The 21,153-nt window shown below is 44.6% G+C and overlaps 1 pseudogene; it reads left to right on the forward strand.

The window, feature by feature from the left end:
• The window catches only part of LOC137515959 (structural maintenance of chromosomes protein 2-like), a 77,052-nt pseudogene extending 56,933 nt beyond the window's left edge, over nucleotides 1–20,119 (forward strand).
• The last annotated feature ends 1,034 nt before the right edge of the window (nucleotides 20,120–21,153 follow it).

Below are 21,153 nucleotides of genomic sequence, written 5' to 3' on the forward strand. Positions count from 1 at the left end.
ACCCTAACTGCGCTAAGGGGCCCAGAGTCCAATGAGTACCTTTAGGCTTTACAGGGGTGCTCAAAATTTAGCACCCCGCCCCCTTGCCAGGACAGTTAACAAACCCCACAAATGACCCCATTTTGGAAAGAATACACAACAAGGTATTCCATGAGGGGAATGGTGAGGTCATTGAAAATTTTATTTTTTGTCACAAGTTAACGGAAAATGACACTTTGTTAAAAAAAAAAAAAAAATTCTGCTAACTTGTGACAAAAACTAAAATCTTTTATGAACTCACCGTGCACCTCACATAATACTTTAGGGTGTCCTCTTTCCAAAATGGGGTCATTTGTGGAGTCTGTCCTGGCATTTTAGGGTCTCTGCAATCATTACATGTATGGCCAGTATTAGGAGTTTCTGCTATACTCCTTATATTGGGTATACAAGTAATGCACTCTGGGCTGAAAGGAAAAATAAACGGCAAACATACCTTGCTCCACATCAATGGCAGATCTTCCTCCACATCAATGGCAGTGATAACCTCAGGAGAGAGACACTCCGTGCCACCCTGCACTCAGGGTGAGCCACCAACTTATGTGCCTGGGCCTCAGAACTTTAGTATACAGCATTATGCCTGTAGGATACAGCAATATGCCTGCCAATAGAGATGACTCTGTGTGGCATTAAAGCATCATCATAGGCCCAAATCACATATAAACCGGGGGTGTCCACACTCAAGGGAAATTCAAACATGCCGTCTTATATCGCCAACCCAGGACAGATCAGCAATATCAAGCATGGAAACCGATCCTTCTTCCGACTTTTATGCTTACCCGTTTTTTTGGTTTTTAAGCTCACCTCTCCTCCACCTGGGACAATGTGCGAAAGACCACTGAGTGTGTGCCTACTCCTATGTCTGGAGTTCCCTAGGTTATAATAGTGTACCTGCTCGTGGTACCTCTCAAAGCACTCCCCTATGCATAGGCCAGGCTGGTCAGGACAGCGGGGACAATAAAAACTGGTGTCATTCCTTCTTCCAGTCCTGCTGCAGACACGACAACGTTTTCTTCGGATGCGTTGACCTGGGGCACACGGAATCTGATAGGCGTAATGCCTACCATGCAGTCGGCTAGTTGCATCTGGGGGGGGGGGGGGCTGGCACCTCCTTGGATACAGGATGTCCAGAATGATCTGTTCCTGAAATTGGAGGAAAGATCCAGTTCTCCCAGCCTTACTGTAGAGAACAAAGCTGTTGTAAACTGCCAATTGAATCAGATAAAAAGACACTTTCTTATACCAGCGTCTTGTTTTCCGGGTAATTAAATAGGGCGCTAACCTCTGGTCATTGAAGTCCACCCCTCCCGTGTTGACATTATATTCGTGGACGACAAGGGGCTTTTCAATGACCTTAGTTGCCCGTTGAATTTGGACTGTCGTGTCTGTGTGAATGGTGGACAGAAAGTAAACGTCCCTCTTGTCCCTCCATTTCACCGCGAGCAGGTCTTCAGTACGCAAGGCGGCCCTCTGCCCCCGTTCAAGTCTGGTGGTAACGAGCCGTTGGGGGAAGCCCTGGTGACTAGGCCGCACAGTGCCACAGCATCGGATTCCTTCTAACTTTAAGTGCTGAAAGAGGGCCACACTTGTGTAATAATTGTCCACAAAAAGATGGTACCCCTTCTAGGACAAGGGTGACACCAAGTCCCACACAACCTTTCCACTGCTCCCCAGGTAGTCAGGGCATCCGACCGGCTCCAATTTTGAGTCTTTTCCCTCATAGACCCTAAAACGACATGTATAGCCTGTGGCCCTTTCACAGAGCTTATACAGTTTCACCCCATACCGGGCGCGCTTGCTTGGAATGTACTGTTTGATGCCAAGGCGCCCGGTAAAGCGTAAGAGGGACTCGTCTACGCAGATGTTCTGTTCAGGGATATAAGCATCTGCAAATGTTGATGACAGGTGGTCTATGAGGGGCCGAATTTTGTGGAGCCGGTCATAAGCAGGGTGGCCCTTTTCATGACAGGTTTCGTCGTCGTTGAAGTGCAGGAAGCGCAGGATGGACTCAAATCGTGTCCTGGACATGGCAGCAGGGTACAAGGGAACATGATGTACTGGGTTCGTAGACCAATACGACCGCAATACCTTCTGTTTCATTAGTCCCAAGTGAAGGATAAGGGCCAAAAAGATTTTAATGTCGGAAACTTGGACTGGTTTCCACCGGAAAGGCTGGGCATACATGCTCTCCGGGTGCTCGGTGATGAATTGTGTGGCTTTACGGTTAGTCTCAACCACAATTAAGTCCAAGAGAACCTGGGTGATGAACAGCTGCAAAAAGTCTAGGGCCGTTCCTAGATGAGCTGTCGCCACCTGGACTCCAGACTGGGCGGTGAAAGGGGGCACTACGGGTGCGGCGGAATCAGGGGATTGCCAATCTGGTTGTGCCAGTACCTCTGGGAGTCTATGGGTACTACGGGCCCGTCTTCTTCTTGGTGGCTGCGACGGGGGTACTACTGCACTTGCCACCGTACCAGTTTCAACTTCCATGCTGACGCTCACCACATCACCAGGGTCTACAGAAGTACTGGTACCAAGTCCAGGAGATGCTGCGCTGCTGGTGCCTGCCTCACCAAGAAAACTATCATCAGCGCTAGCACCACCCTGCTGCCCTTGAGGCGGATCCTGCGCCACCTGCGGTCTAACGACATGGGGTCTGGTACGCCTGGCTCTAGCCAGGACCAAAGCCTCGTCATCACTTTCGGTCAGGGAACCACTGCTTTCTACAGGTTCAAATTCGGACCCGGAAGATTCGACGGATGATTCTTCCCAAAAGAACTCATCCGACTGGTCCATGTACCTGTATACCTCGTCATCGGAAAGCCCCCTTCTTGCCATTGTGAAATTGCTAAATTTATGAGGTTTTCCTCCGAGACTACCCAGAAAAAAAGAGCACCTACCTAGCAAAAAGGGAGTATTTGAGAGGTATTGGGGTTGGTGGGAAGTGGGGTCTCAGAGGCAATCAAACAATCACGGGGCAATCAAATACAATTACAGCACAATCGACTCCAATCACAGCACAAGCAAATCTGATGCACTCGGAAGGTGGTGGTTGGAGGTGGGGGGGGGGGGGTTTGGTTGTGGTGGGGGAGGGTGGGGTGGGGTTGGGTGTGGTGGGGTGAGGGGTTGGGGGGGTTTGGGTGGGGGGAGGGGGGGGTTGGGTGTGGTGGGGGGAGCCCCCTTCTTGCCATTGTGGATTGCTAAATTTATGGGGTTTTCCTCCGAGACTACCCAGAAAAAAAGAGCACCTACCTAGCAAAAAGGGAGTATTTGAGAGGTATTGGGGTTGGCGGGAAGTGGGGTCTCAGAGGCAATCAAACAATCACGGGACAATCGAAGCAGATCACGAGACAATCAAATACAATTGCAGCACAATCGAATACAAGCGCAGCACAATCAAATCTGATGCACTCGGAAGGTGATGGAGGGGGGGGGGGGGGGGGGATGGTGGGGAGGGGGTTGGTGGGAAGTGGGGTCTCAGAGGCAATCAAACAATCACTGGACAATCAAAGCAGATCACGGGACAATCAAATACAATCGCAGCACAATCGAATACAATCACAGCACAGTCAAATACAATGCACTTGGACGGTGATTAGGGGGGGGTCTGAGGGTGGTTTGAGGGGGTGGGGGGTTGATCAGGAGCCCGCACGGGGCATACTGAGTCCTGATTTGTTGAGAGGCAGACACAGGGGGTTACTGATCGCAGATCAGTTAGTGATTGCTGGGGAGGACAGATGTAAACAAAGAGCAGGGGATGTAATCAGGAGGGGGGTATGAGGGCAACCGAGGGCCTGGGCAGGTGATCGGTTACCCCCGCGGGGCAGTTAGGGTCTGCTCTGATGGGTGGGGGTGCTGAGGGGTGATGGACAGGTGATAGACAGGTGATCAGAGAGGGATCAGGGGGTAAGGTAGCTGTATACAGATGTATACAGTATACAGGGGGGTAGTCTGGGATGGGGTCTGGGGGTGATCTAAAGGTAGGGGGGGAGGGATCAGGGGTGACTAGGAGGCAGTTAGGGACCTAAACTAAGGGACAGCGTCGCTAGTTAGTGGGGGGTGGGGGTTTTATAGGGGTGCAAGGGTGCTGGGCAAGGGTCTGCTGGGGTGATCAGGGGGGTATGAGGCCTGGGGTGGGTGATCAGGGAGGCTGAGGGCAAAATAAGCTGTGTGCTGTAGATACTCACAAGTGGTTCATCCTCGCTGGTGGTCTCTGCAACAAAGTGCCTTATACATCCTGATTGGACAGAATTACGGATTCCTCCGCTCGCCGGCGCTGCTAAGTGGCCGGCGAGCAGAGGCAAAATGCCAGGCTTCCGAACCCCGGCGGAGGATCGCGTCACGGATGACGCGATCGCTCCCGGCCGCCATTTGTCAATATGGCGGTTGGGAAGTGGCTAATACAATGATGCTGGCCAGCCTCCCTGTTCGCTGCACACTATTTTGGCAGTTGGACAGAGCAACAGCCATTCACTAAGTGCTTTTAAAATAAAGAAAACCCTGAGAACACCCCCCCCCCCATGAGAAGATGTGCTAGTCTGAAATCTGTCGGTAATGTCAGATTTCTACTGCCTACTGTAAGTGACAGCAACATAGGAGAAAAGTAATTTATGGCTCATTTTACTCTGGATCAATTAACTTTTCTCCCGTTTTCTGCTAGGAGATCCTTTTTTTTTATCTTCTCTTTAAAATATTTTTCACCTACATGAATGGCATGGCATGGCAACTGCGACCAGGAAAGTTGTGAGATTTTGCCTGCCTATTTCAGCTGGATAAACCATTTGTTTATTACCTGGAATGCTGCAATTCTGCTTGGTTCATGCAGATAAAGGTGAGTCAAGCGACAAAAAAAACAGGAAAAAAAAGGCTTCAGTGTCTCTTTAAGTGATGATGTGGGACACCTGTTCATACTAGATTCTCAGAAGATATGGTGTCAATTGCTCACCTTGGTTGAGTTCTCTGTAGTATGTGTATGAAGCTATAGTTTATAAACCTTTTAAGAAGTCAATTTTCTTTTTAAAGGTATCGACAGTTGAAACAACAGTGGGATATGAAATCTGAAGAAGCTGATCTCCTTCAAACAAAACTGCAGCAGAGTTCCTATCACAAACAGCAGGAAGAATTGGAATCACTGAAGCAAACCATTGGTAACTGCAATCCTTTATTTTTATTCATTCCTGAGAGAATTTGTGGTTCTTTTTTGGTCCCATTGAAATTAAGGCATAAAGGTTACTATATACCAGTGTCTTTTTATATTGTATAAGCAGTCTCAATTTTCTGTTCCAAGATCAGAGGAGAGTGAAGAAACGCTAAAGAAGACAAAGGAGGTTCAGAAAAAGGCAGAGGAGAAATACAAGGTCCTTGAACACAAAATGAAAAATGCAGAAGCTGAACGCGAGAAGCAGCTAAAGGAAGCTCAGCAGAAGCTAGATGCAGCCAAAAAGAAAGCAGATGCATCCAGTAAGAAGATGAAAGAAAAGCAACAGGTCTGTGCCAAGCTTAGATGGTGCTGTTAGCCTTTATTCACTTAGTCTTTTAATAATAGTGTAGCACAAACTTGGAGCGGTAGTAGGACTAAAGGTAATCCCAATAAACACTAAAAAACAATCTACTATCAAAAATTATGGAACATCTAATTATTGAATAGTGTAACTAAACTCACTACACTCACTATTATATTTCATAATAATTTAAATTAGAGAGCTAAAGAGGAGCCGGACTTGATCTCCGTTTTATAAGTGCAATGTTCCTGGCTGGGATTCTGACTCCCTCTATTTATGGGACCCAATGTCTTAGAACAAGCGTACTTGCGTCAGGTGAGTAAGTACTGCTGCTAAGGTTAGTATTGCATCCGGAATACTAGCATTATTCTTTTAAGGGCAAGATTGCAGCCTCAACAGCTCATGGTGTACTTCAAAGTGCTAATGGTGTTGTACCATATATTGCTTTTTTTTTTTTACCACTTGCTGACCGCACGCTTATACCGTGCGTCGGCAAAGTGGCAGCTGCAGGACCAGCGACGCAGTATTGCGTGAGCGGCTGCTTCCTGTCAATTCACGGCGGGGGGCTCCGTGAATAGCCTGCGGGCCGCCGATGGCGGCTCGCAGGCTAAATGTAAACACAAGCGGAAATAATCCGCTTTGTTTACATTGTACGGCGCTGCTGCGCAGCAGCGCCGTAAGGCAGATCGGCGATCCCCGGCCAATCAGCGGCCGGGGATCGCCGCCATGTGACAGGGGACAGCCTGTCACTGGCTGCACAGGACGGATAGCGTCCTGTGCAGCCTGGTTCACCAGGGGGGGCCAGGTAGGAGAGGGAGGGCGGGGATTTTGCCGCGGAGGGGGGCTTTGAGGTGCCCCCCCCGCAACACCCGGCAGGCAGGAGCGATCAGACCCCCCCAGCACATCATCCCCCTAGTGGGGAAAAAGGGGGGCGATCTGGTCGCTCTGCCTGCACCCTGATCTGTGCTGGGGGCTGCAGAGCCCACCCAGCACAGATCAGCTAAAACAGCGCTGGTCCTTAAGGGGGGGTAAAGGGTGGGTCCTCAAGTGGTTAAAGTGAACCTATAGTGGCGAACAGCAGGAATAAGGTCTGCTATGTAGCCAGAGCATGCACAGTGCAGCATAGTTAACTTGTTTTAATCTAATTCTAGCTGGGGGGGGGGGGGTGGAAAGGCGCTGTAGTGAAAACTACAGAATGGCACATCCCAGGTGAATGCAGATTACAATATTTAAGTACAAGTTTTTTTTTTTTAATTAAGCTAAAAATAGAGATGATCTAATTGGTACAAAGTATGCTTTTTCAGAATTCTTAACTTTGTGTTATCACAGGAAGTTGATGCTCTTGTGTTAGAACTTGAGGAAATGAAGAGGGAGCAGACCACCTACCAACAGCAAATAGAAGCTGTGGATGAAGCTATCAAAAGTTATCAAGGTCAAATAGACAGCATGACAGCTGAAGTATCAAATAAAAAGGTAACCATATATTCCATGTAGAAAACAGTCTGTTGTCTGGTAATCTGTTGTACATTTCATATTTTAACAAATATGTATTTTGACAGGAAACGGTCAAGAAAGCCCAGGAAGAGCTGGCTAAGCAAAAGGAAGTTATTATGGGGCATGACCAAGAAATCAGAAGCAAGTCTTCTGAAGCTGCCAAAATGCGTGAAAGTAACAATGACCACCAGCTCAAGATAAAAGAGCTAGAGCATAATATCAGCAAGCACAAAAAGGACAGTGGCGACTCTGCCGCAAGGGTAATCCTGTCTACTCTCTCACTTTGCTGAAAATGTGCCCTTTTTCATCACCTAGCAAGATGTCATATCAGACCTAAATTAATTTGGGACAATTATTTTGTGTACTTTATTTCATGTTTCATGCTGGCATCTAAAAAAGTTTTCTCTCTTAAAAGAAAACTCAGAACATTTTGTATTGAATCCAAGCCCTGATAGCATGACAACTGTGTTCATGTGGTATCCCAAAGATTTATCCATTCTGCCTTACCGACTGAGTCAATCAGTACCGAAGTAAAGAAATGTTATTTGGCCTCAGCAAAGCTTTAGTCTGGGGGGCTTTATTCTTCGGTGTTTAAAATTTCCCTATTATCCTTGCTACTGATTGTTTGCAGGTTTCAAATTTTCACTTTTCTAAAATCGCCATACAGCTTTAAGAGCACAGTCATCTGTTTAAAAGGAAATTATGTAGATGATCTTCCTGGAAAAATGTAAAGCCTGGTCTCTGAATTGTTTTATTCAGGGGGTAGTACTGAAATCGAGGCCAGATATGTAATCCTATGTAGTCTACTGGGGGGGTATAGGTCATAAAGTGGCAGAAATGGTATAGATGGGATGACTGTATTTCTTTGTACTGCATCATACAGTGCAGTGCTAATGGCTGTGATTTATAATAGGGCTTATTAAAACTACATGTAGTCCTATACCCCCCTCCCAGTACACTATAGATAATTTCATAATCCTCTATACATATTAACTTAATCTGCATATAATGGTGACATTAGTGAAGAATATCGCAGCATGAGAAAACCATTGGTCATCTCAACTGTTTAAATACAACTTGTTCTGTTTGTATAGGTTACAAGAATGCTCAATGACTATGAATGGATTGCTTCTGAAAGGAATCTCTTTGGCAAAGAAGACACAGCTTTTGATTTCAAGGCAAACAATCCCAAGGCAGCGGGACAGAGGCTGCAGAAACTGCAAGAAATGCAAGAAAAACTTGGGCGAAATGTAAACATGAGAGCCATGAATATGTTGACACAGGCAGAAGAGAGGGTGAGTTTCTTTCCTGTGGACACTGCTGTGCTTGGATCGTTCAGAAAACTCGTTAGAACCTGATTTTCTATGGTATTAAGAAAAAAAAAAAAAAAAGTTTAAACCCATGAATGATCTTAGAACTGAACTAAGGTCTCTCACTTCATAAAGTGATCAGAGAAGGTACTAGGTGATTGAATCCCTCCATGCACTGCACATTTATCTTTAAGAGATTTCAGCATGAAATGTATTAAAAATCTATTAAACCAGAGTGTTGCACTCTTCGATTCAGTGCAACACTATGGGCCGTCGATCTGCCGCTGCTCCCAACCTGTCGCTGATAAAGATTTTTCATCCAATACAATCGAGTTTGGATGAAAATCACTGTATTGCATGTTGGGGCATTGATTTCTAGCAGATTTGACCTAATCGGCCAGGTATCGACAGAAGAAATTGAGACATGTACAGCTAACTTTAAAGTACTGTATATTCCTGCGTATAAGACTACTTTTTAACCCTTGAAAATCTTCTGAAAAGTTGGGGGTCGTCTTATACACCAAGTATCATTAATGCTGGGTGATACCCCCTATCCTGTTACCGTCTCTCAGATCTTGCTGCTGAGGACTGTAGTGAAGCGGCGCAGGCGCATATGTGCGAGATCTGAGAGGCAGAGAGGGAGGTAAATAGGATACAAGGGTGGGCCAGAGGGGTGAAAGAGGTGTGTTTTTATGGGCACATCGCGATCTATTCTTCCATACTGCTCTGATAAACCGGTAGACAAGGAGAGCTGACCAATCCACTTAGGGAGAGCGAGAGCTGACCAATCCAACCAGTCAATTGACTATATACTGTTATATACTTGTTATATACTGGGTACCACATACAGTACAGCACCAGTATATGATTTTTTTTTTTTATATTTGGTGTACGTTGGAAGAGGGGTAGTCTTATACGGTGAGTATATCACAAACTCTATATTTTAACTGAAAAAGTTGGGGGGTTGTCTTATACACCCAGTCGTCTTATACGCCGGAATATACGGTACACCGGTAACCAAAAAAAAAAAAGCCACTATGGGGTACTTACCTCAGGTGGGGGAAGCCGCAGGATCCTAATAGGGCTTTCCCAGTCCTCTGTAGCCTTGGGAATCCAGCGCTGGCTCCCCTGAAAACTCCCTGACTAGTACTGTGCAGGCGCAGCAATCCTTCAGGTCTCCAGTGCAGTAGCGGCTCTCCATTCGGCGCTGGTGAAAATAGTGGAGTCGTCTGTGCAATTGAGCAGACCCAATCAGGCTCCTATTTCCGCCTGAGCCCAATGGGAAAACTGCTACTGTGCTGGATCGTGATAGGTAAATATTTACCTCCCCCGGTGTTCGGGGGCTTCGATGAGGACGATGAGTGAAGCCTCAGTAGGATCCAGACGCTTACCCCTCCCAATGTAAGTACCCTCCAGGGTCTTTTTTTTTTTTCATGTAGGTTTAGTTTAAGATGTTTTCTTTTTTGGGTGCTAAAACACACTCTGGAAAAATACACAGGAAAATACACACACAAAAATGGAGGGAGCCCAATGGTGTAGTATGTCAAGATAAAGTAGTAAATAATTTGGAAGTAAAGAACTACTCACAAAGATGGGTTGCAGAGGGGCAACCGACCGCAGGAAGCAGGTCGACACAATGAACCTGACTCCACTCTGGGGAAGGGGGGGGAGGGTCACCAGGGACCTGGATGTGGTCGCACTCCATAGGAAAAGAAAGGAAACAGATCTCTACCGTGGTAGGACCACGGACACTCTGTCTCCGCCCCTCAGACGGGTGACGTGTGGGTGTATTGGATGCACTAATTGGGTAAAAGAGGCGCCCTGGTATATGATAAAAGCGTTTAAATACAGTTTAAAAATGAAAGGGTAATGAGGTAGCTTAGCTCAATGATAACAAAATCTTTGTAACAACAAAAGATTTTATTAGTGATAGCACAGGCAACGCGTTTCGTGGGTCTGAGCCCGCTTCCTCAGTCCAATAGCAGTGCCTACGTTTGCAAAAAAAAAAGGGAAGACTCCTTAATCTACTGGTACCATAACACAATATACATACTAATATAGTATAATAAATAGATAGTACAACAATGTGATCATTACGTTATCGCGTTATCCTATTTTGATATAGTCTGTTATACATACACTTCGAACAGTGGTTCTTAACAATTGCTTATTTAGATGAATTGGGAGTAGTAGCTATTAGATTAAATATTATCAGATATTAAATATCATACATATTGTATTAGACATTGGGGTATTTACACATGGTTTTTTTTTTCCGAATATATACAGATCCTACTCAAAAAATTAGCATATTGTGATAAAGTTCATTATTTTCTGTAATGTACTGATAAACATTAGACTTTCATATATTTTAGATTCATTACACACAACTGAAGTAGTTCAAGCCTTTTACTGTTTTAATATTGATGATTTTGGCATACAGCTCATGAAAACCCAAAATTCCTATCTCAAAAAATTAGCATATTTCATCCGACCAATAAAAGAAAAGTGTTTTTAAAACAAAAAAAGGTCAACCTTCAAATAATTATGTTCAGTTATGCACTCAATACTTGGTCGTGAATTCTTTTGCAGAAATGACTGCTTCAATGTGGCGTGGCATGGAGGCAATCAGCCTGTGGCACTGCTCAGGTGTTATGGAGGACCAGGATGCTTCGATAGCGGCCTTAAGCTCATCCAGAGTGTTGGGTCTTGCGTCTCTCAACTTTCTCTTCACAATATCCCACAGATTCTCTATGGGGTTCAGGTCAGGAGAGTTGGCAGGCCAATTGAGCACAGTAATACCATGGTCAGTAAACCATTTACCAGTGGTTTTGGCACTGTGAGCAGGTGCCAGGTCGTGCTGAAAAATGAAATCTTTATCTCCATAAAGCTTTTCAGCAGATGGAAGCATGAAGTGCTCCAAAATCTCCTGATAGCTAGCTGCATTGACCCTGCCCTTGATAAAACACAGTGGACCAACACCAGCAGCTGACATGGCACCCCAGACCATCACTGACTGTGTGGGTACTTGACACTGGACTTCAGGCATTTTTGCATTTCACTCTCCCCAGTCTTCCTCCAGACTCTGGCACCTTGATTTCCGAATGAGATGCAAAAGTTGCTTTCATCCGAAAAAAAGTACTTTTGACCACTGAACAACAGTCCAGTGCTGCTTCTCTGTAGCCCAGGTCAGGCGCTTCTGCCGCTGTTTCTGGTTCTGGTTCAAAAGTGGCTTGACCTGGGGAATGCGGCACCTGTAGCTCATTTCCTGCACACGCCTGTACACGGTGGCTCTGGATGTTTCTACTCCAGACTCAGTCCACTGCTTCCGCAGGTCCCCCAAGGTCTGGAATCGGTCCTTCTCCACAATCTTCCTCAGGGTCCGGTCACCTCTTCTCGTTGTACAGCGTTTTCTGCCACATTTTTTCCTTCCCACAGACTTCCCACTGAGGTGCCTTGATACAGCACTCTGGGAACAGCCTATTCGTTCAGAATTTTTTTTTTCTGTGTCTTACCCTCTTGCTTGAGGGCATCAATGATGGCCTTCTGGACAGCAGTCAGGTCAGCAGTCTTACCCATGATTGCAGTTTTGAGTAATGAACCAGGCTGGGAGTTTTTAAAAGCCTCAGGAATCTTTTACAGGTGTTTAGAGTTAATTAGTTGATTCAGATGATTAGGTTAATAGCTCGTTTAGAGAGCCTTTTCATGATATGCTATTTTTTTGAGATAGGAATTTTGGGTTTTCATGAGCTGTATGCCAAAATCATCAATATTAAAACCATAAAAGGCTTGAACTACTTCAGTTCTGTGTAATGAATCTAAAATATATGAAAGTCTGTTTATCAGTACATTACAGAATATAATGAACTTTATCACAATATGCTAATTTTTTTAGAAGGACCTGTGTGTATGTATGTATTACATATTACAGTTTTACGCATTACACCTGTAACACGTAAAAATGTACTTGTTGATGTCTGCAATAGCAGGGATGCGTAAAAACTTACGCATGGTTGCCGGCCAGCTCCCAGTCGGGAAAAACGCAACTAGCTGGCAGCGGGGGACCAGAGGAGCCATGAGTGACTTCGAGGGCACAGGATGGCTGCAGGGGGCTGGTAGATGCCCCAGGTAAGTAAAACACCTTTTTTTTTTTTTACAGTTAAAGGGGCAGTTTAGTGAAAATTATTATTTACATTAATCAGTTATTTAATATGGAGAGCATATTTCTCCATAGAGCTTGTGTTAAAAAAAGTAGATGCTATCACTTAATTTTGCTTTGGCAGAGAGCTGAGCTGGCTCATTAGCATACTATGCAAAGGGCTTCAGCCTGCTTATAGCGCACTCCAGCTGATTTATAACGCTGGCTCATACACTACAGAGAGCTGAGCTGCTTCACTATGCGATGGACCGGACTTCACTGATAGCAGACACTCCAGCTGATAATGCTGACTCACTCACTATAGAGAGCTGCTGTTCTCTGTAACTAGCTAAGTAAATAAACAAACAGGCTGCTACATAAGTAACTAATTAGCAGCCTGCTTTATCTATTCACTTAGCTAGTTACAGAGTACTCAGAACAGCAGCTCTCTGTAGTGTATGAGCCAGCGTTATAAATCAGCTGGAGTGTCTGCTATAAGCAGGCTGAAGCCCGTCGCATAGTATGCTAATGAGCCAGCTCAGCTCTCTGCCAAAGCAAAATTAAGTGATAGCATCTACTTTTTAACACAAGGTCTATGGAGAAAGATATGCCTTCCATATTAAATAACTGATATGTGATTAATGTAAATAATAATTTTCACTAAACTGCCCCTTTAACCACTTCAGGATTCTGCATACGCTTAATTACGCCCCTGAATCCTGAAGTGGATTGCATGGAAACGGCCGCTCGCATGAGCGGCCGTTCCATGTCAGTTCACGGAGGGGGTCTTCGTGAACACCCTGCGAGCCGCCGATCGCGGCTCGCAGGGTAAATGTAAACACATGGGGAAGATCTTCCCCGGTGTTTACATGTATACGGCGCTGCAGCAGTGCCGTAGAGGAGATTGGCGATCCCCGGCCTCTGATTGGCCGGGGATCACCGGCATCTGATAGGCTAAAGCCTATCCCATCAGGCGCAGGACGGAAATCCATCCTGCGCCGCTCACAGGGGGAGGGAGAGGGAGGGAAGGAGGCCAGGAAGCGCTGCGGAGGGGGGCTTTGAAGAGCCCCCCCGCAAGCGCAAGCAGCCGGCGGCGATCAGACCCCCCCCCAGCAGGACATCCCCCTAGTGGGGAAAAAAGGCAGGAAGTCTGATTGCCCTGGCTGCTAGCTGATCGGTGCTGCGGGCTGGAAAGCCCACGCAGCACCGATCAGCAAAAATACCCCTGGCACAGAAGTGGTTAAAGTGAACCTCAAGACTAAAAATCGACTCCGCAGCACTGAAAAGGCCTTGTGTTTCTTTAAAGGAGTTCTGTTAGGGGTTTCTGTGGAGAAAAACAGACACTTACCTTGGGCTTCTATCAGCCCCCTGCAGCGGTAATGTCCCACGGCGTCATCCTCCCATCTGCCGTTCGCCGGCCCCGGTCTAGCGCGGCATGGGATCCAACTGCGGCTGCGCTACAGAGGCAGTGCACCCGCTCGCTTCTGCCTGCGTCATCAGAAGCTTACAAGACTCCGTTGTACTGCGCCTGCGCAGTAAGCCTCAGATGACGTGAGCAGAGGCGCGGCAACGCGCATTATTCGTCTGTGTGACAGACGAATAATAGCCCGGTGCCGGCTGCGGGGAACGGCGGATGGGAGCAGGACGGCGTGGGACATTACCGCTGCAGAGGGCTGATAGAAGCCCCAGGTAAGTGGCAGTTTTTCTCCTCAGAAACCCCCACAGAACCCCTTTAACAGTTTCACAGCATCAGAACTTTGTTTCTCTTATACAAGTCTCATTTTTAGCTGCACAGAAGAAAACTGCCCGGGCATTTTTCCCCTGATGCTGTGCAAAGCATGATGGGATTTCTGATGTAGTTCTCGTTCTGCTGTTTTGGTGCATTTTTTTTTTCAACATTTTGAATTGGACATTTGAAGCCTAGCACGTGCAGCTGGGAGGGGTTATCAGGACACAGGACAGTTGGAACTGTGTCTCATGCTCCCTATCACCTCCTTTCAACATTTGCCTGTTCTTATAAAACAGGGTGGGTAAAAAATATTACCTATCTATTCTAATTAACATAACTAATGATACTTAATGACAGTATGTTTGTTTAGGCTGAAGTTCCCCTTTAAGGTTCCCTTTAAGAACCACTGTTCGAAGTGTATGTATAACAGACTATATCAAAATAGGATAGCACGATAATGTAATAATCACATTGTTGTACTATATACTTTTTATACTATATTAGTATGCATATTGTATTATGGTACCAGTAGATTAGAGAGTCTTCCCTTTTTTTGCAAAGGTAGGCACTGTGCTTGGCATGAGGAAGCGGGCTCAGACCTGCGAAATGCGTTGCCTGTGCTATCACTAATAAAATCTTTTGTTACAAAGATTTTGTCATCATTGAGGTAAGCTACCACATTACCCTTTCATTTTTAAACGCTTTTATCATATACCAGGGCACCTTAGTTTAAGATGTTTACAAAGGTCATAATTTGCATGTCATTCTTTATTCAGTGACTTTGTTCAGTATAACATTTAAAATGTACTGTTGTATATGGCCAATCAGGTGACGAGGTACAAATGGTGGTTGTTGGTGGCAGTTTAGAGCTATTTCGTTTTATGTAAATTATACAGGATTGGAGCTAATAATGGTCATTCAAAACATACCTATGCAATGCAGGATGTAAAATATAAACAAGAAGCTACTAGTCAGCAATAGGGGCCCTGGCCCTGCTTAGAACTCATGGGGAAGCATGTGATCAGTTTGAACATCTGATAGATCTGTAAAGTTCTGATTTGCTGGCCATGATCATGTGTTAAACCAGGAAGTCATCACTGCAAATCAGGACCTTGCACATCTATCAGCTGATCAAACTGATCACATGCTTCTCCATGAGTTCTCCTAATCAGGGCCATCCCTACTGAGGAATACTATGTAAGCCCACTACATGTGTTAATCTATGTGACGTGGCAATCTCCAAAGGCAAGTCCACCAAACATTCACAAGATGTAACCATTTAGTTGGTCAGATGGACTTTGTGGCACAATATACATAAGATAGGAGCAAGGGATCAACTTCTAATATGAAATATCTAGGCTTGAATACCATGTGCTAACAGTAATCCACCACTGATTGGATGCAGACACAGAGGAGAGAGTCGAGGGACCTGGCATACGTTTCTGTCAGGTAGCCCTTTTTGAAGTGGCACAGAAGCATCTGCCAATGCTGTTCTAGTGTACAACAGGGCAGGTTTTATTCCACGTTAAGTACATTGAGATGTTTGACAAAATAATGCTTAGATGTGTATCTAGCACTGAACTGCTGGAATGCTGACACTACTGAAATAGGAATTTGGGTCAGGTAGGACAAGTGAGGACACTTATACAGCCATTCATCCATTAAATGTCTGTAACCTAAATTAATGTTCAGCGCTGCGTAATATGTTGGCGCTTTATAAATACAATAAATAATAATAATAATAATATCTGATAACGATTGTGCATATTGGGGTAATATCTGCTAACGATTGTGCATATTGGAGCCATATCTGATAACAATTGTGCATATTGGGGTCATTGGACGTGTTTTTTGTTAAAATCTGCTCACATTACGTGTATTTTCTTGAGAACACCTGCACAATTATGTGAATTTTCTGGGAAAAGGGTCACCAAAACTTGGGCCCTCTGTCTTTGCGTTGCACTTTTAAAGGGAACCCGAGGTGAGAATAATATTGAGGCTGCCATATTTATCTCCTTTTAAGTAATACCAGCTGCCTGGCTGCCGTGTTGGTCCTCTGCCTCTAATTCTTTCAACCATAGACCCTGAACAAGCATGCAGCAGGTCAGGGTTTTCTGACAATATTGTCAGAACTGACAAGATTAGCTGCATGCTTGTTTCTGGTGTAATTCAGTTCACTACTACAGCCAAATAGATCAGCAGGGCTGCCAGGCAACTAAAATTGATTAAAAGGAAATAAATATGGCAGCCACCATATCACTCTCACCCTGGGTTCACTTTAAATTACAGTTAGCCCCGCCCTCATCCGGTCATGACCACGCCCATTTGAAGCGCGCCGCAGGTTGTGGCCACACCCATTTTTTGCCGCTACGCGCGCCGCAGGTCGTCAGCTCCCCCGGAAATTGGTCCAGCACCTGCATAGCACCCCCTAAAAAAAAATTCCTGGAGCCGCCACTGCCCGCTACAGACTTATCACTTCAGCCCACTATTGGCTAAATGAACACTCCAAAGTAGAAAATATGCCCAGATACTTGCCTTGCTGGTCTTACTTCTGTAGGGAACCTATAGAAGAAGGGGGTCAGTGATTCTTAACCACTTGCCGACCGCACACTCATAACGTGCGTCGGCAAAGTGGCAGCTGCAGGACCAGCGACGCAGTACTGCGTCGCCAGCTGCAGCCTAATTAATCAGGAAGCAGCCGCTCGTACGAGCGGCTGCTTCCTGTCAAATCACGGCGGGGGGCTCCGTGAATAGCCTGCGGGCCGCCGATGGCGGCTCGCAGGCTAGATGTAAACACAAGCGGAAATAATCCGCTTTGTTTACATTTGTACGGCGCTGCTGCGCAGCAGCGCCGTAAGGCAGATCGGCGATCCCCGGCCAATCAGCGGCCGGGGATCGCCGCCATGTGACAGACCACATCCTGTCACTGGCTGCACAGGACGGATAGCGTCCTGTGCAGCCCGGAACACCAGGGGGAGGCAGCAGGTAGGAGAGGGAGGGGGAATTTCACCGCGGAGGGGGGCTTTGAGGTGCCCCCCCCGCCACCCACAGCAGGCAGGAGAGATCAGACCCCCCCAGCACATCATCCCCATAGGGGGGAAAAAAGGGGGGCAATCTGATCTCCCTGCCTGCACCCTGATCTGTGCTGGGGGCTGCAGAGCCCACCCAGCACAGATCAATCAAACCAGCGCTGGTCCTTAAGGGGGGGTAAAGGGTGGGTCATCAAGTGGTTAATGGGTAGATATACTGGCTCAGTTCAATTTTTTAGTTTGTTTTTTCATGAACTTAAAGTGGTATAAAACTCAAATGTCATCTTTGGTTTAAGACCTTAAATACAGCATAAGGCTATAAGAAAAAAAATACTTTTTGAAGTTACTGGAAAGGGTTAAAACTTCCATTTCACTCTTAAGCTAATTGATAAGATTGTCCTTATTGTTTCAAAAGTTTTAGATTGTTTTTAAGCAGTGAAGCATCCCCTCTATCCAGGGGTGGCAGGGAACGTTGTGTGCTTTTTTTTTTTTTGCTTTGCAAATACTATACTTAATTACAAGGCAATCTGGCAATTTATCCAGTTAGGCCTGGTGCACACCAGAGGAGTTTTTCTGAGCGTTTTGAGTTTTTAAATCAGCTGCTAATGTTATCCTATGTGTCTGTGCACACTGGAGCAATGAGGTTTTGTAAAAAAAAAATCCATAGCATTACATTGGGAAGAGCTTTTAGAGGTTTCAAAAGCTCTTCCCAATGTAATGCTATGGGGTTTTTTTTTTACAAAACCTCATTGCTCCAGTGTGCACAGACACATAGGATAACATTAGCAGCAGATTTAAAAACTCAAAACGCTCAGAAAAACTCCTCTGGTGTGCACCAGGCCTAACTGGCAATGTTCTAAGTTGGCTTCAATGAAGTGGAAGTCTGGCTTCCAGTGACATTATGCCAGTCTTTTTCTGTATTTATTAGGGTTTTTTTGCCCTTCTTTAATTTTTTAGAGCAGAAATGCAATTTTGAGATTCATAACCATTTAAATACGGACTCTGCTTGCATCAGTGCTAGTTAACAAAAAGGGTATTCTGATTCAAATGTGTTAGCATTCTACTCACCATTCCACAAGTATTCAGCAAGTATTCAACTTTGGCAACCACGTTGTATTATTACTGATTTATAAAGCTCCAGCATATTCCATGGAGCTATACAGTGTAAGAAACACACATGGGGTACATAATAATATACCATGAATATCTACAAAACATTGGTACAACATTGGTATAAAGCTCCAGCATATTCCATGGAGCTATACAGTGTAAGAAACAAACATGGGGTACGTAATAGGATACCATGAATATCTACAAAACATTGGTACATCGCCTAAAACTATTTTTGTTTTGTTTAGATCGCTTGTGGCCTTGTCTCTTATATTGGCCATGTTACTTTTTAAACCTGCACCAATTTATATTCTAGATGAAGTTGATGCTGCCCTTGATCTTTCTCACACGCAGAACATTGGACAGATGCTTCGGACACACTTCCGACGCTTGCAGGTAAATACACTCACTATAGATTAATCTTTAGCAATTTGTGGATAATTACAATTAGAAAAAGGCTCATTCATTACTTTACCTGAGGATTCTGTATCAGACTAAACTCTTATTTGCTTCTTGCTAGGGCCCCTAACCTAGTAAAACCAGCGAGCTTGTCTTACCAAGTAGTGGTAGCCTCATCATTCAATTGTTACCTTTTTGCTCGGTGCTTTAAAGCAGCAGGGTCAGCCATACTATGCCAGGAAAAAAAAAAAGTAGATTAATACTTGATCTACTTATAGAACAGATGCATTGTAGTGTCCATGTTTTGATTTCAGTGAATTTTATATAGTAAATTAAGAGCATTCTGTTCCTGGCAGTCTCCATCTCTAAACTGAGGTTGCATGATATACCATTTTTAAAGTGTATCTCTTTTCTTGTAGTTTATAGTCGTCTCTCTAAAAGATGGCATGTTCAACAATGCCAATGTCCTGTTCAAGACCAAGTTTGTGGATGGAGTATCTACAGTGGCAAGATTTGCTCAGAATCAGAATGGAGGGAATGCATCTGTCCAAAAGAAATTGGATAAAAACAAATCTAAGGACAAAAAAAATCGCATGCAAGTGGAATGAACATTTGTCAAAGACTTCAATATACTTTCAAAACAAAATTAATGATTTTTAAAGTGTCAGGCTTCGTGTTTATATTTAACTTTATTTTATGTCTTTTTAGCTTTGTGTCACCTTCTAAGTACCATATTTTTCGGAATATAAGACGATCTGGACTATAAAACGCACCTAGGTTTAAAGGGCAAAAACCAGGGAAAAAAATATATATACTAAACCTGGTGCCTTCATGTTCCAGGCGCGTCATGTAGATGTTTTCCCCCATTGTCCTCCTGTGTCCCCCTTCTGTCCACCATGTGTCCCCTTTTATTCCCCTATGTCCTTTTCCCGTGTGTGTCCCTTTCTATTCACCTGTGTCATCCCCCTGTGTTGTCCTTCGGTCCCCCGTGTGTCTCCTCCGCTCCTCCCTGTGTAAGAACAATTACTGGCACCTATTCCAGACGCTGCTCCTCTAGTTCTAGCTTCTACTGATTGGGTAATCAGCAGAAGCCTTCACTAGGGGGAGCTAGGCAGGAGATGAGAGGTCTCCTGCGGGGGATCGGAGGACCACATAGCGGCTATACAGGGAGTCCCTGACAATCCAGGCAGATCGGCAGGCGATACCTGTCTTTGGAATATAAGATGCAGGAACTTTTTCTCCCCATTTTTCGGGTAGAAAAAGTGTCTTATTTTCTGAAAAATATGGTACATTACTCACTGTACATATTTTCATGTCATTTATGATGCTTTTTATAATTCCTGTGCTTAGCAGAAACCTAATAAACTGATTTTTAGCTCCTGCATGGCTTGCATATTAATTTGACAGTAATCATTTGTGATGACCTTCCTCGTGTTACTATGTATCTCACTAATATTATAAATGCGAAAGTTTGGATGTATGTTACACAAACGCGCAACAATGGCTGAACGGATTTGGATTAAATTTGGCACACAAATAGTACATTACCTGGAATTACATGTAGGATACTTTTTATCCCCATAACCAAAAAGTGGGTGGAGACAAATACAAATTTCACTGGGAATATGTAAACTGCAGCCATTCTTACACTGTTAATGGTAGGGTTCTCAAACTTCGCACGGTTGGTCACTGTGTGACTGGGATTAATCAGAAAAGTAAGTGGAGCCTACAAAAGCCATCAAAATTCACCTATTGATTTTCAAGGGGAATATTTAATTGCTGCCATTCTTGCACTGTTAATGGCTCAAGCCTCAAACCTGTTACAGTTGGTCATTGGGTGACTGGGGTTCGAATTCAGAAAAGGTGGTGGAGACACAGCCAATCAAATGTTAAATTTCAATGCAAATTATTGATGCCAAAGACCACAAAGCTCACAAACTAGTGTCGGGTTTTCAAGTGATGAGAAATTAGCTATGAGATTATAGGTTTAATAAAAATATATAAATTTGTATATCCTTTATAGAATATAACCCTCTAGGATTTTATGATTTAGTATAGATGTGTGTTCTGAGATCTATATTATGCATGCATGATCTGTCATACAGTTATACGAAATAGGTATTTTTATTCCTGTGTGGTTTTTTTTTGTTGTTTCTTTTGTTTGTTTGTGTTTTATACAATTTAATAACGAAAAATCTGAATCAATTAGAAATTCAGACAATGTTTTATCCAAAAGGTTAGCTTAGAAGGCCAGATTGCTGATTCAGAAAGCTGTTACCCCTCCCCCCCCCGTATGCATTTTCTTTCCTATTAAGAATGTAATATACCTAGTATGCATATTACATATTACATATGCTAGGACAGTGCTGTCCAACTTCATGGGCATGGAGGGCCATTTTTTTTCTGA

The sequence above is a fragment of the Hyperolius riggenbachi genome, chromosome 1 (genome assembly GCF_040937935.1).
Source record: "Hyperolius riggenbachi isolate aHypRig1 chromosome 1, aHypRig1.pri, whole genome shotgun sequence".
Taxonomy (NCBI): Eukaryota; Metazoa; Chordata; class Amphibia; order Anura; family Hyperoliidae; genus Hyperolius; species Hyperolius riggenbachi.